Here is a 10,169-nt window from a genome sequence, read left to right as displayed (position 1 = left end):
TGTGACATTTGAATGGATTGAATCATGAAAATAATTCTGACCTGAGCCAAGATGCTTTGGTGTCTCAGTCTGTGGTGATAAAACTACTTTGCGAGCACAGACAGAGTTGCTTAAATAACCCTTAAAATGTATTGGATCAAGAGTTACTATCCGATCCTCCCAAGACACTGCTAAAATACGTCAAATATGTACAATAACAGTTTTATAATGACAGTTTACTCAACTGCTTAATGACATCTGACAGTTAATAACAGCATATCAGTAACAGTATGTCCTATTCTGGACAGCCCATCCGCATGGTGTGCAGGTTCTTGTTCCAGCCAGGCACTAACACAGCAGGTTCAGCTGAATCAACTTGATGTGAAGGGCCATGCCACTCCTTCAGGACTGTTCCATTATTACATTGAAAGATACTTTAAGCAGGGAAATCCTTTTGTTATTACCTCCAGCAGTGCAGTAAATACTAATACACAAGTAATACCAAGGACAAAAAAGAAAAAGAAACATCAGAACAAGCAATATCAGAGTCTGGTATATAAATATGTGTAGTATATACAGTATGGACAATAAATCAGTAGGAAAAGGTATGTACAGCAGTAGTTATATAGGATGAGCTATGTCCAGAATACAGTATGTACAGCAGTAGTTATATAGGATGAGCTATGTCCAGAATGCAGTATGTACAGCAGTAGTTAAAGTACCAGTCAAAGGTTTGGACACACCTACTCATTCAAGTATTTTTCTTTATTTTTACTATTTTCTACATTGTAGAATAATAGTGAAGACATCAAAACCATGAAATAATACATATGGAATAATGTAGTAACCAAAAAAGTGTAAAACAAATCAAAATATATATGATATATTTTAGATTCTTCAAAGTAGCCACCCTTTTGCCTTGATGACAGCTTTGCACACTCTTGGCATTCTCTTAACCAGCTTCATGAGGAATATGTTTCCAACAGTCTTGAAGGAGTTCCCATATATGCTGAGCACTCGTTGGCTGCTTTTCCTTCACTCTGCGGTCCAACTCATCCCAAACTATCTCAATTGGGTTGAGGTTGGGTGATTGTGGAGGCCAGGTCATCTGATACAGCACTGCATCACTCTCCTTGGTCAAATAACCTTTACACATCCTGGAGGTGTGTTTTGGGTCATTGTCCTGTTGAAAAACAAATTACATTTACATTTTAGTCATTTAGCAGACGCTCTTATCCAGAGCGACTTACAGGAGCAATTAGGGTTAAGTGCCTTGCTCAAGGGCACATCGACAGATCTTTCACCTAGTCGGCTCGGGGATTAGAACCAGCGACCTTTCGGTTACTGGCACAACGCTCTTACCCACTAAGCTACCTGCCGCCCCGAGCAAATGATAGTCCCTCTAAGCACAAAGCAGATTGGATGGCATATGGCTGCAGAATGCTGTGGTAGCCATGCTGGTTAAGTGTATCTTGAATTCTAAATAAAACACAGACAGTGTACAACATAGACACTAAGATACCTGTATGGTAACACAACATAGACAATAAGATACCTGTATGGTAACACAACATAGACAATAAGATACCTGCATGGTAACACAACACACAACATAGACAATAAGATACCTGTATGGTAACACAACATAGACACTAAGATACCTGTATGGTAACACAACATAGACACTAAGATACCTGCATGGTAACACAACACACAACATAGACAATAAGATACCTGTATGGTAACACAACATAGACACTAAGATACCTGTATGGTAACACAACACACAACTGTATGGTAACACAACACAGACACTAAGATACCTGTATGGTAACACAACATAGACACTAAGATACCAGTATGGTAACACAACATAGACACTAAGATACCTGTATGGTAACACAACATAGACACTAAGATACCTGTATGGTAACACAACATAGACACTAAGATACCTGTATGGTAACACAACATAGACACTAAGATACCAGTATGGTAACACAACATAGACACTAAGATACCTGTATGGTAACACAACATAGACACTAAAATACCTGTATGGTAACACAACATATACAATAAGATACCTGTATGGTAACACAACATAGACACTAAGATACCTGCATGGTAACACAACACACAACATGATTTGATTCTGGACCAGTCGACCTCCGATATCCTCTGGAGCAGCAGGCTCCCTGTGGTTTTCTACTCTGATCCTGCACTCTGGCTCAATCATGGGATGGAGCAGCCTCTTCTCCCAGCAAATATTTTGCAAAACCACCGTGGCATAGATAATGGTGCAGGTCCTTTTGAGTGTCCTCTATTCAAACTGTATCGCTGAAGCATTACAGATTGACCAATAGAAATTCAAAGATAATTTCCAATTGAGCCGACATATGCAGAGAACTATATATTCCAGAGAACTCGGATCCGTAGCCACTCCGATAATAATAAGAGTATGTAAGAAATCTAGAGTGGTCTTGCCTTCTAATTATTGGTGTCCATTGCAAAATGATTGAAGATGTTTTCGTTGCATGACCTAATGAACATGACCTACCTCATGGGCCTTATTTAGGTCAGTGCTATCCGGGATCCTTGGGACTTCCCTAACCTAAACCCTGACCTTGACCCCTACCCTAACCATGACCTTGACCCCTATCCTAAACCCAGTATAAAGGAAGTTAGAATTTCGCAAGCCAATGCTAACTAGCATTAGCGCAATGACTGGAAGTCTATGGTATCTACTAGTATGCAATTTATTGCAAATCTCCAAACAACTGTAGTATAACTATTCTCCAATAGAAGGCACTAAACTCCAAGGTTAGAAGGAGGTAAATGAGGGCCCTTTTTTTGCCTGCCACTGCAAGGTTTCTAGAGGTGCCTGAAATAGATCCTGGTGGGGAATCAGAGGAGCCTAAAGCATTGGGGAACCGGAGGAGCCTAAATCATTGGGGAATCGGAGGAGCCTAAAGCATTGGGGAATCAGAGGAGCCTAAAGCATTTGGGAATCCGAGGAGCCTTAAGAATTGGGGAATCGGAGGAGTCCTAAATCATTGTGAATCAGAGGAGCCTAAAGCATTGGGGAATTGGAGGAGCCTAAAGCATTGGGAAATCGGAGGAGCCTAAAGCATTGGGGAATCGGAGGAGCCTAAAGCATTGGGGAATCGGAGGAGCCTAAAGCATTGGGGAATCGGAGGAGCCTAAAGCATTGGGGAATCGGAGGAGCCTAAAGCATTGCCAAAACAAACAGTTAATAATAACCACAGTTAACCTCTCCACCCTCATCATCTGTGAGTCAGCGTGTAGTGAGGGCTTTCCCTGACAGTTGGTTGGCTAGCATATTTATAGACAACGTGTGAGTGTTTTAGGAAACAGGGATCACAGCTGTACTCAGCAAGGGCTTCCCCTGGGCTGGCTGGCAGGAAGTATTTATGGACTACCATGGTGTGTGTGTATGTGTGTGCTCCTTATGAAACAGGCAGGGGATCACCGCAGTAGATATTTGTATGTAGAAGGAATTGCAAGGATTTTTTCCCCAACATTTTTTTGATCTTAATTAGCATGATCAGTGCAATATTGTCATAATAATAATAATTTAGTAATAATTATAATTTATTAAACTTCTATAGCGCTTTTCATAACATAAATACATCTCAAGGTGCTTTAAGAGCAAGAAACAAACAACAAATACATCATCATGAGTAGCTTAGCTATAGCTATTTAGGTCAACCAATACATCATCATGAGTAGCTTAGCTATAGCTATTTAGGTCAACCAATACATCATCATGAGTAGCTTAGCTATAGCTAGCTAGGTCAACCAATACATCATCATGTGTAGCTTAGCTATAGCTAGCTAGGTCAACCAATACATCATCATGTGTAGCTTAGCTATAGCTGGTTAGGTCAACCAATAAAGGTCAAGTCTTTGAGTGCATGCATCTTTCAAAGATGGAGACAGACAGTTCATGGCTTGATCAGAGGAAGTTTGTCAGAGAGATGGTTGATGAAGATGGAGTCTAGTGATGATCTTGTAGAGGGCTACTCTGGGAACCAGCCTGTGTCGTGTAGCCACTGGAATTCTCCTCCTTCACAATGTGTAGCACCCACTTGGGTGACTCCTCAGCAGCTCTGGGTGCCAGAAAGCTCTCCACATATACAGTTCAGAGTAGTAGCCAGTCATCCTCACTGAACCCTCTGCCTCAGCACTGCATTCCTACTGGATCTCCTATTCCTCTCAAGCTTCAGGTGACTCCTCAATGATCTGGTACCAGCAGCCAGGTGAAACAAGAAGCTGTTTCCTGCATCATTCAAACAAAACCAAAAGCCAGCTAGCTAGCTAGCCCTCCATGCCATTGACCTGCCAGACAATCTGCAAATCTGTGGGTGAAAACCACCAGATATATGCAATATAAACGAAATGTTACCAAAAACAAAAAGTTTGATAAAAAACAACAATAAAAACCCTTGAACATATCTAAATATGTACATATTTACAGAGCTCGTACCATTATGCAATTTTAAAGATAACATATATATATTTCATGATATGCATAACATTACTCAGTGTTTAAATTAATTAATCAGTGATGACTACACCATTCATCACAGATAGGGGAAACAATATAGGTACCTTTCCTAAATATCTTTGCTAACACCCTGCAGTCAGGTTCACACACCAGTAGACTAGCTAGCTCTGTAAACAATGGATTCTGCGAACATGTGATGATGGTTAGAAGGCGGTGCATATTAAAATTATGTAAGATAATATTTTCAATACGTTACCATTAAAAGGACCAGAGAATGTGTGACTCAGTGGCAGCATCAGGAATTTCTCCCAGAGGGTGGTTTGGTCATTGCGTAGGGGTGTTTGCAATAGTTCAATAATATAATATGTCACAAGCAATAACAAGCCTATACCCATTTCGAAAAAAAGCATTTAATGTATTCAGTAATGTTACACTTATCCACATTTACCAGAGGGTTCAAATTGCAATGAGTTGGAGGCTAGATAGCTTTGTCAGCATTGGCCTACCAAACTCATAACAGAGGCTTCACACTTTTATTACAAGGCTATAAATATAATCTACAGTGGTGGGAGAGGTTGGAATGAAGGCCAAACAGTCAGTCAAAACAGACTAGATACATGGTGTCAGAAGGCAGTTTTTGGAGCAGTGAGCAATTTATTAACCACTCTGTAATTTTACATTAGTTGCAGGCTAGATGGGATACAGTTTATGTCAAATTGACATCAAAAGTTTAAACATTTCGCATTTTAACTAACCCTAAACCTTTTCCTAAACTTAACCTAGTTCTCCTAACCTGCTGCGTAAGTTCTCCTAACCTCCTACGTAAAGTCCATTCTGACATACAGCAGTATACCATCTAGTCAAAACCAAAGAGAAAGGTCCTGCCCCAGGGACATGGAGTGCTAGGGGAAGATGATCAGACACATTGGTCCCACACTGATGTCACTTCAATGTTGTGATTTTGAACAGATTTAGCGTTCAACATGTAAAAATGAAGTGGATTATGAACAGGTTCTGAAAGAGGAAGTATTAACTACTTGAGAAAGGAAGGTTAGCTAGAAAGTCACAGTCTATATACAACATTATTGTAGCTATTAGAAAGCTATTATAGTGATTCCTCAACTAGAACAGAAAAATACCATGATTTTCTTTGTTTCTACAACATTTAATCCATTTGTATCTTAAAGCATAATTGAGAAATAAATCATTTAAGTTGGAACATCTGTGATGTCAACGACCCTGTTAAAAATCAAGTATGTGGTTCTCGTTAACGGCTGAACAGAACATGACGATAGGCATGGAGGGTGTTGTTTTCCTCCATACAAGTTCATTTGCTAAGTTTCATTGAAATTGTTGTCATATTGACTTGATGTGATGGTAGAACGATTTTAATTTAACATTGAGCATTGATCAATGCCTACTTATGAGAGCCAATGGCCGCCAGCTTCTTAACGTTTTGCTACACTGTTCGTAATGAACACAAACCTAATTCCAATCCAACAGGTTGAGAACAACATTATTGAGATGATTGCGATACTAAAGTTGAATGTTATTATGACTATTTGACATAATATGACTTTTTGGTATATGGCCCTGTTCGTGGGACAATTTGCAGGAGTATAAAGCAGACTCCTATCATCAGGTCTTCAGTCATCCCAGATATAACAGCTGCCATAGAGGTCAAGGCTATTACCAAAGCAGCAGTTAAACTGGACAACCTTCTATTCAACTCATTCACAGGCAGACAGGAACACTCCATTTTTCCCATGATTTAAATCAGTCTTCCAATAGTGCGACTGGATGTGAAGTGTTTCACTTCTAAACATTGATCATTGGTGGGGTCATCTAGTGGATTGGGCTGTCACTTGTCCTTTCTCTTCCAAAAGGCTTGGCTAGGACGAGTCCCCTGCTCCCCCAGAGACGCTTGTGTTCCAACAGCTGCAGCTGAAGGGAGGGTGTGGGATTCCCAGTTTTATTGATGTTCTCTGTTATGGACTTCACTTTTCTTGTCCTTGACTGTGTGTTCCTGCAATCTATGTTGTGTTTACATTTGAAAGTCTAAAAATAAAGCTGTCCCAAAAAAATTATAATGGCCATGTCAGGTATAAGTCTGTTTCGTATATGGTCATTTCCTCTGGTGCACAGCTCAAATGGCAGGAGATCTGCCAATAAAGCAAAACCAAATTACCTTAGATATATTGCTGTGGAAAGCTGGATGTATTTCTGACATACCCATTTCTAAACATGGCCATATGGGGCTTGTTTCGCTTCCTGTAACTCTGTCATGGACTGTATGGGATCAAATTTTAGTTTCAAGAACAGCTCAGCAGATATCACGAAGCAATCCCAGTGGGTCATAAAGCAATCCCAATTGACTTTAGGGTGCGTGTATTTCTGACACCCAGTTTCGGATCATGGCAATGGTTGGAGGTCACTGAAAGGGGGTAATAATTTGGATAATTTGGACTACTTGTTTGTCCAGGATCTATAAACCTTGCTGAAAAACACAACACGTGCCCATTTGATAAAAGTGTTTAGCCCTCAATTGACTTTACACTGCATGCTGAAAGGTGAAGACCTCATACCTATACTGTGGACCACAGAGAGATCCGATACAGGCCAGCACATTATTCTGACCTTATTAGTCGACCATTAGTTCCTCACATTGCTGACACCGTAATAGATTTACAGTGAGAAATATGACCTGGAAAATAAAATCTGAATTAACGAGCCAAGATTGGTTGTTTTGTGGATCCATGCCACAGCATCTGACATTTCATTTCCAGATTTAGATTTTTACTGGCTGTGACATTTTAATGGATTGAATCATGGGGGGGAAAAAAGCTGACTTGAGCCAAGGCGCTGGGGTGTCTCATCCAAACTCCTGTCTGTGTTGATAAAACTACATTGTGAGCACAGACTGAGTCGTTTTTAAGCACCCTTAAAATGTATTGGATCAAGAGTTACTGTTCGATTCCCCCATGGGCCCAAAACAGTTTTATAATGACAGTTTACTCAACTGCTTAATGACATCTGACTGTTAATAACAGTATATCAGGGGCCTGCAACTCGTTATGGATGGCCCATCCACATGGTTTGCAGGCTCTTGTTCCATCCAAGCACTAACATATACATATATACATATACGTCATTTAGCAGACGCTCTTATCCAGAGCGACTTACATGAGCAATTAGGGTTAAGTGCCTTGCTCAAGGGCACATCGGCAGATTTTTCACCTAGTCGGCTCGGGGATTAGAACCAGCGACCTTTCGATAACTGGCACAACGCTCTTAACCACTAAGCTACCTGCCGCCCCACACAGCGGCTTCAGCTAAATCAACTTGTTGTAAAGGGTCATCCCACTGGGCACATCACATAATTTCAACGTGGATAATTAGGTAATATTTGGTTGAGATGTTGATCATTTATTTTACAACCTATATTCACCCACTCAAAAAGACAGCCAAAAGATAGCTGAATATCCAATGCGTTATCATTATGCTTTCAAACATCTAAAAGCAGAACCAAATTCCAATAAAAAAACAATGTCAGATTTTTGGTTTAATGTCACCCAAATGTCTATGACTGCACTTTCAAGCAATGTTCAAATGTTTGTATATTTCCCGGAGGGTAACTTCTGCCCAGAGCAAGTTTGGAGCTTATGCCGGGTGTACACGACAGGTCATATATCATGCAAGATCTTTGCACATTAAAATAACTTAATGTCATAAACATTTAGTCTGCATGATAATGTTCTCTCCACCCACAAACACGGCAAGTAAATATCTCATCTAATAACAGTGGCATTGGTGCCAGAATTAGGCTGTGTTGGCAGATATATCAAACAATAAACATTGGCTGCAGTGAAGATGAGAGCACAGTCCAAGAAATGAAAAGGCCTTGATGGGGTCCTTCCAAATGGTCAGCCCCCTGCTCAACTAGTGTATCCAGTAGCTTCCCCCTTTGGGGCTTCTTGTAGGGGAGACCAGGGTTGGTTGTCTCACGGGTTGGTTGTCACAGTTCTAATTATTCCCAATCTAAATGGTGCTGTGTAATATTTTTAAGGTTAAAATGTGTGAATTCTCAGAGCTTTAGTAGCATTAAAATCATCTTTAGAACCTTCTTACGATGTCTCTTTAGTAGCTGAGGTGTTTCCCAGAGCCTTCGTTAGTATCGTGTCTCTTAAAAACCTTTGCACATCTAGGAGTGATCCAGACCACTCGTAGAGCAGCCAAAGTGCATCGTTATTCACAGATCTCTGCTAAACATAGAATCAAGAAGTTTGGGCTATCTGTCTGACTGTGACTGCCGATTACTTCATAACAAAGTTGACTACAAATACAAAGTTGCCAAATAATTTTCAATTGTTACCAACAAGTGAAGGATAAAATAATAGGCTATTTCAATCATATTGAAATAAGTGTCATGTTCAATCAATTGAGTTCTATTTTGCAACCAGGCTACTATCTGTAATTTTTGCCTCAGTGTTTCATGATGTGCAGCAGCATGTGTGCAAATGATGTTCCCAATCTGTGATTTAGTGCATTATTATAGGGTAAGCATAGTAAGTCTCCTCAATTGCCTATTAGCAGCCACAGGTGATAATATCTCTCTAGGAGCTGATCCGTCGTCAGTATTGTGGAAAAATTATAATGTTAAGGTAAGATTTGAATGGAGAAAGCAGATCCGAGAGCAGCGCTGCTTTTCTTTCGATCCTATCAGTATTGACAAATGGTCTAACGATGCACTTAGCGAACGCTTTCTCTACGTGCTTGTTTGGGAAGAGTTGGCTCGTAAATAACAATGCATCTGGTGCGATCATCGTAATGCTTAAGTTACATCGCAACTGGGAAACGAGGCCCTGGTAAATTTATGTCAGCATGACAAAACATTGATGTGAGGGGAATTTATGTTTCTTTGTAAATGTTTGAACTATGGGAGTATCCATGAATTCTGTTTGTTGAAAAGAGGAAAGGGAGAGCTATATTTCAAACCTATTTTCTGACTTCCTAGGTCAAGCCATGAGGGGTTATACAGTAATGTATAGAGTATACTGCCAGTATACATTAAATGCCAACATCAAAATGTAATATGCTTTCTTAAAGACTAAAATTCTGAATTTTGTTAGGAATATTGTTCATCAAAGAAAGACTTGGCTATTGCTAAGATTCTGTTTGCTCTATTGCATCACTTCCTCTTACCAAAATAATAACCCCACACTGTGTGACATCAGACCCTGTGATGGGGCTGGTTGTCACAAGTGGACAGAGTTTGTTTGATGGCTCATACCTCCATGTTGGAATAATATATGAGGATAAAAAGGGTCCCCATTTCAACCCAGGACATTGGTTTCCTCATAATATAATAAGAGTCTTACAAGATATACTGGTGATGAGAAATACACACCAGAGTAAAAAGTGACGACCAACCCCGATCTCCCCTACTAATGTGCTGGGTGGACACTGCACCCCAAACACACAGGGTGTATTCAGGTGGTGAAAATGTAATGTAAATGTAAAGGAATCTGCTAAGCGGTTTACTTCAGAGTGTAAATAAAGTTTGAGGCAGTTATATCGCTGTCAGCAATATGGATAAGATGGTTGAAATACTGCTATGGTGTTATGTAAGTCATAAGAATCCTACTGGACCGTTTTAGCC

The sequence above is a fragment of the Coregonus lavaretus genome, assembly GCF_964263955.1.
Source record: "Coregonus lavaretus genome assembly, contig: HAP1_SCAFFOLD_79, whole genome shotgun sequence".
Taxonomy (NCBI): Eukaryota; Metazoa; Chordata; class Actinopteri; order Salmoniformes; family Salmonidae; genus Coregonus; species Coregonus lavaretus.
Note: the sequence above shows the minus strand (reverse complement) of the source record.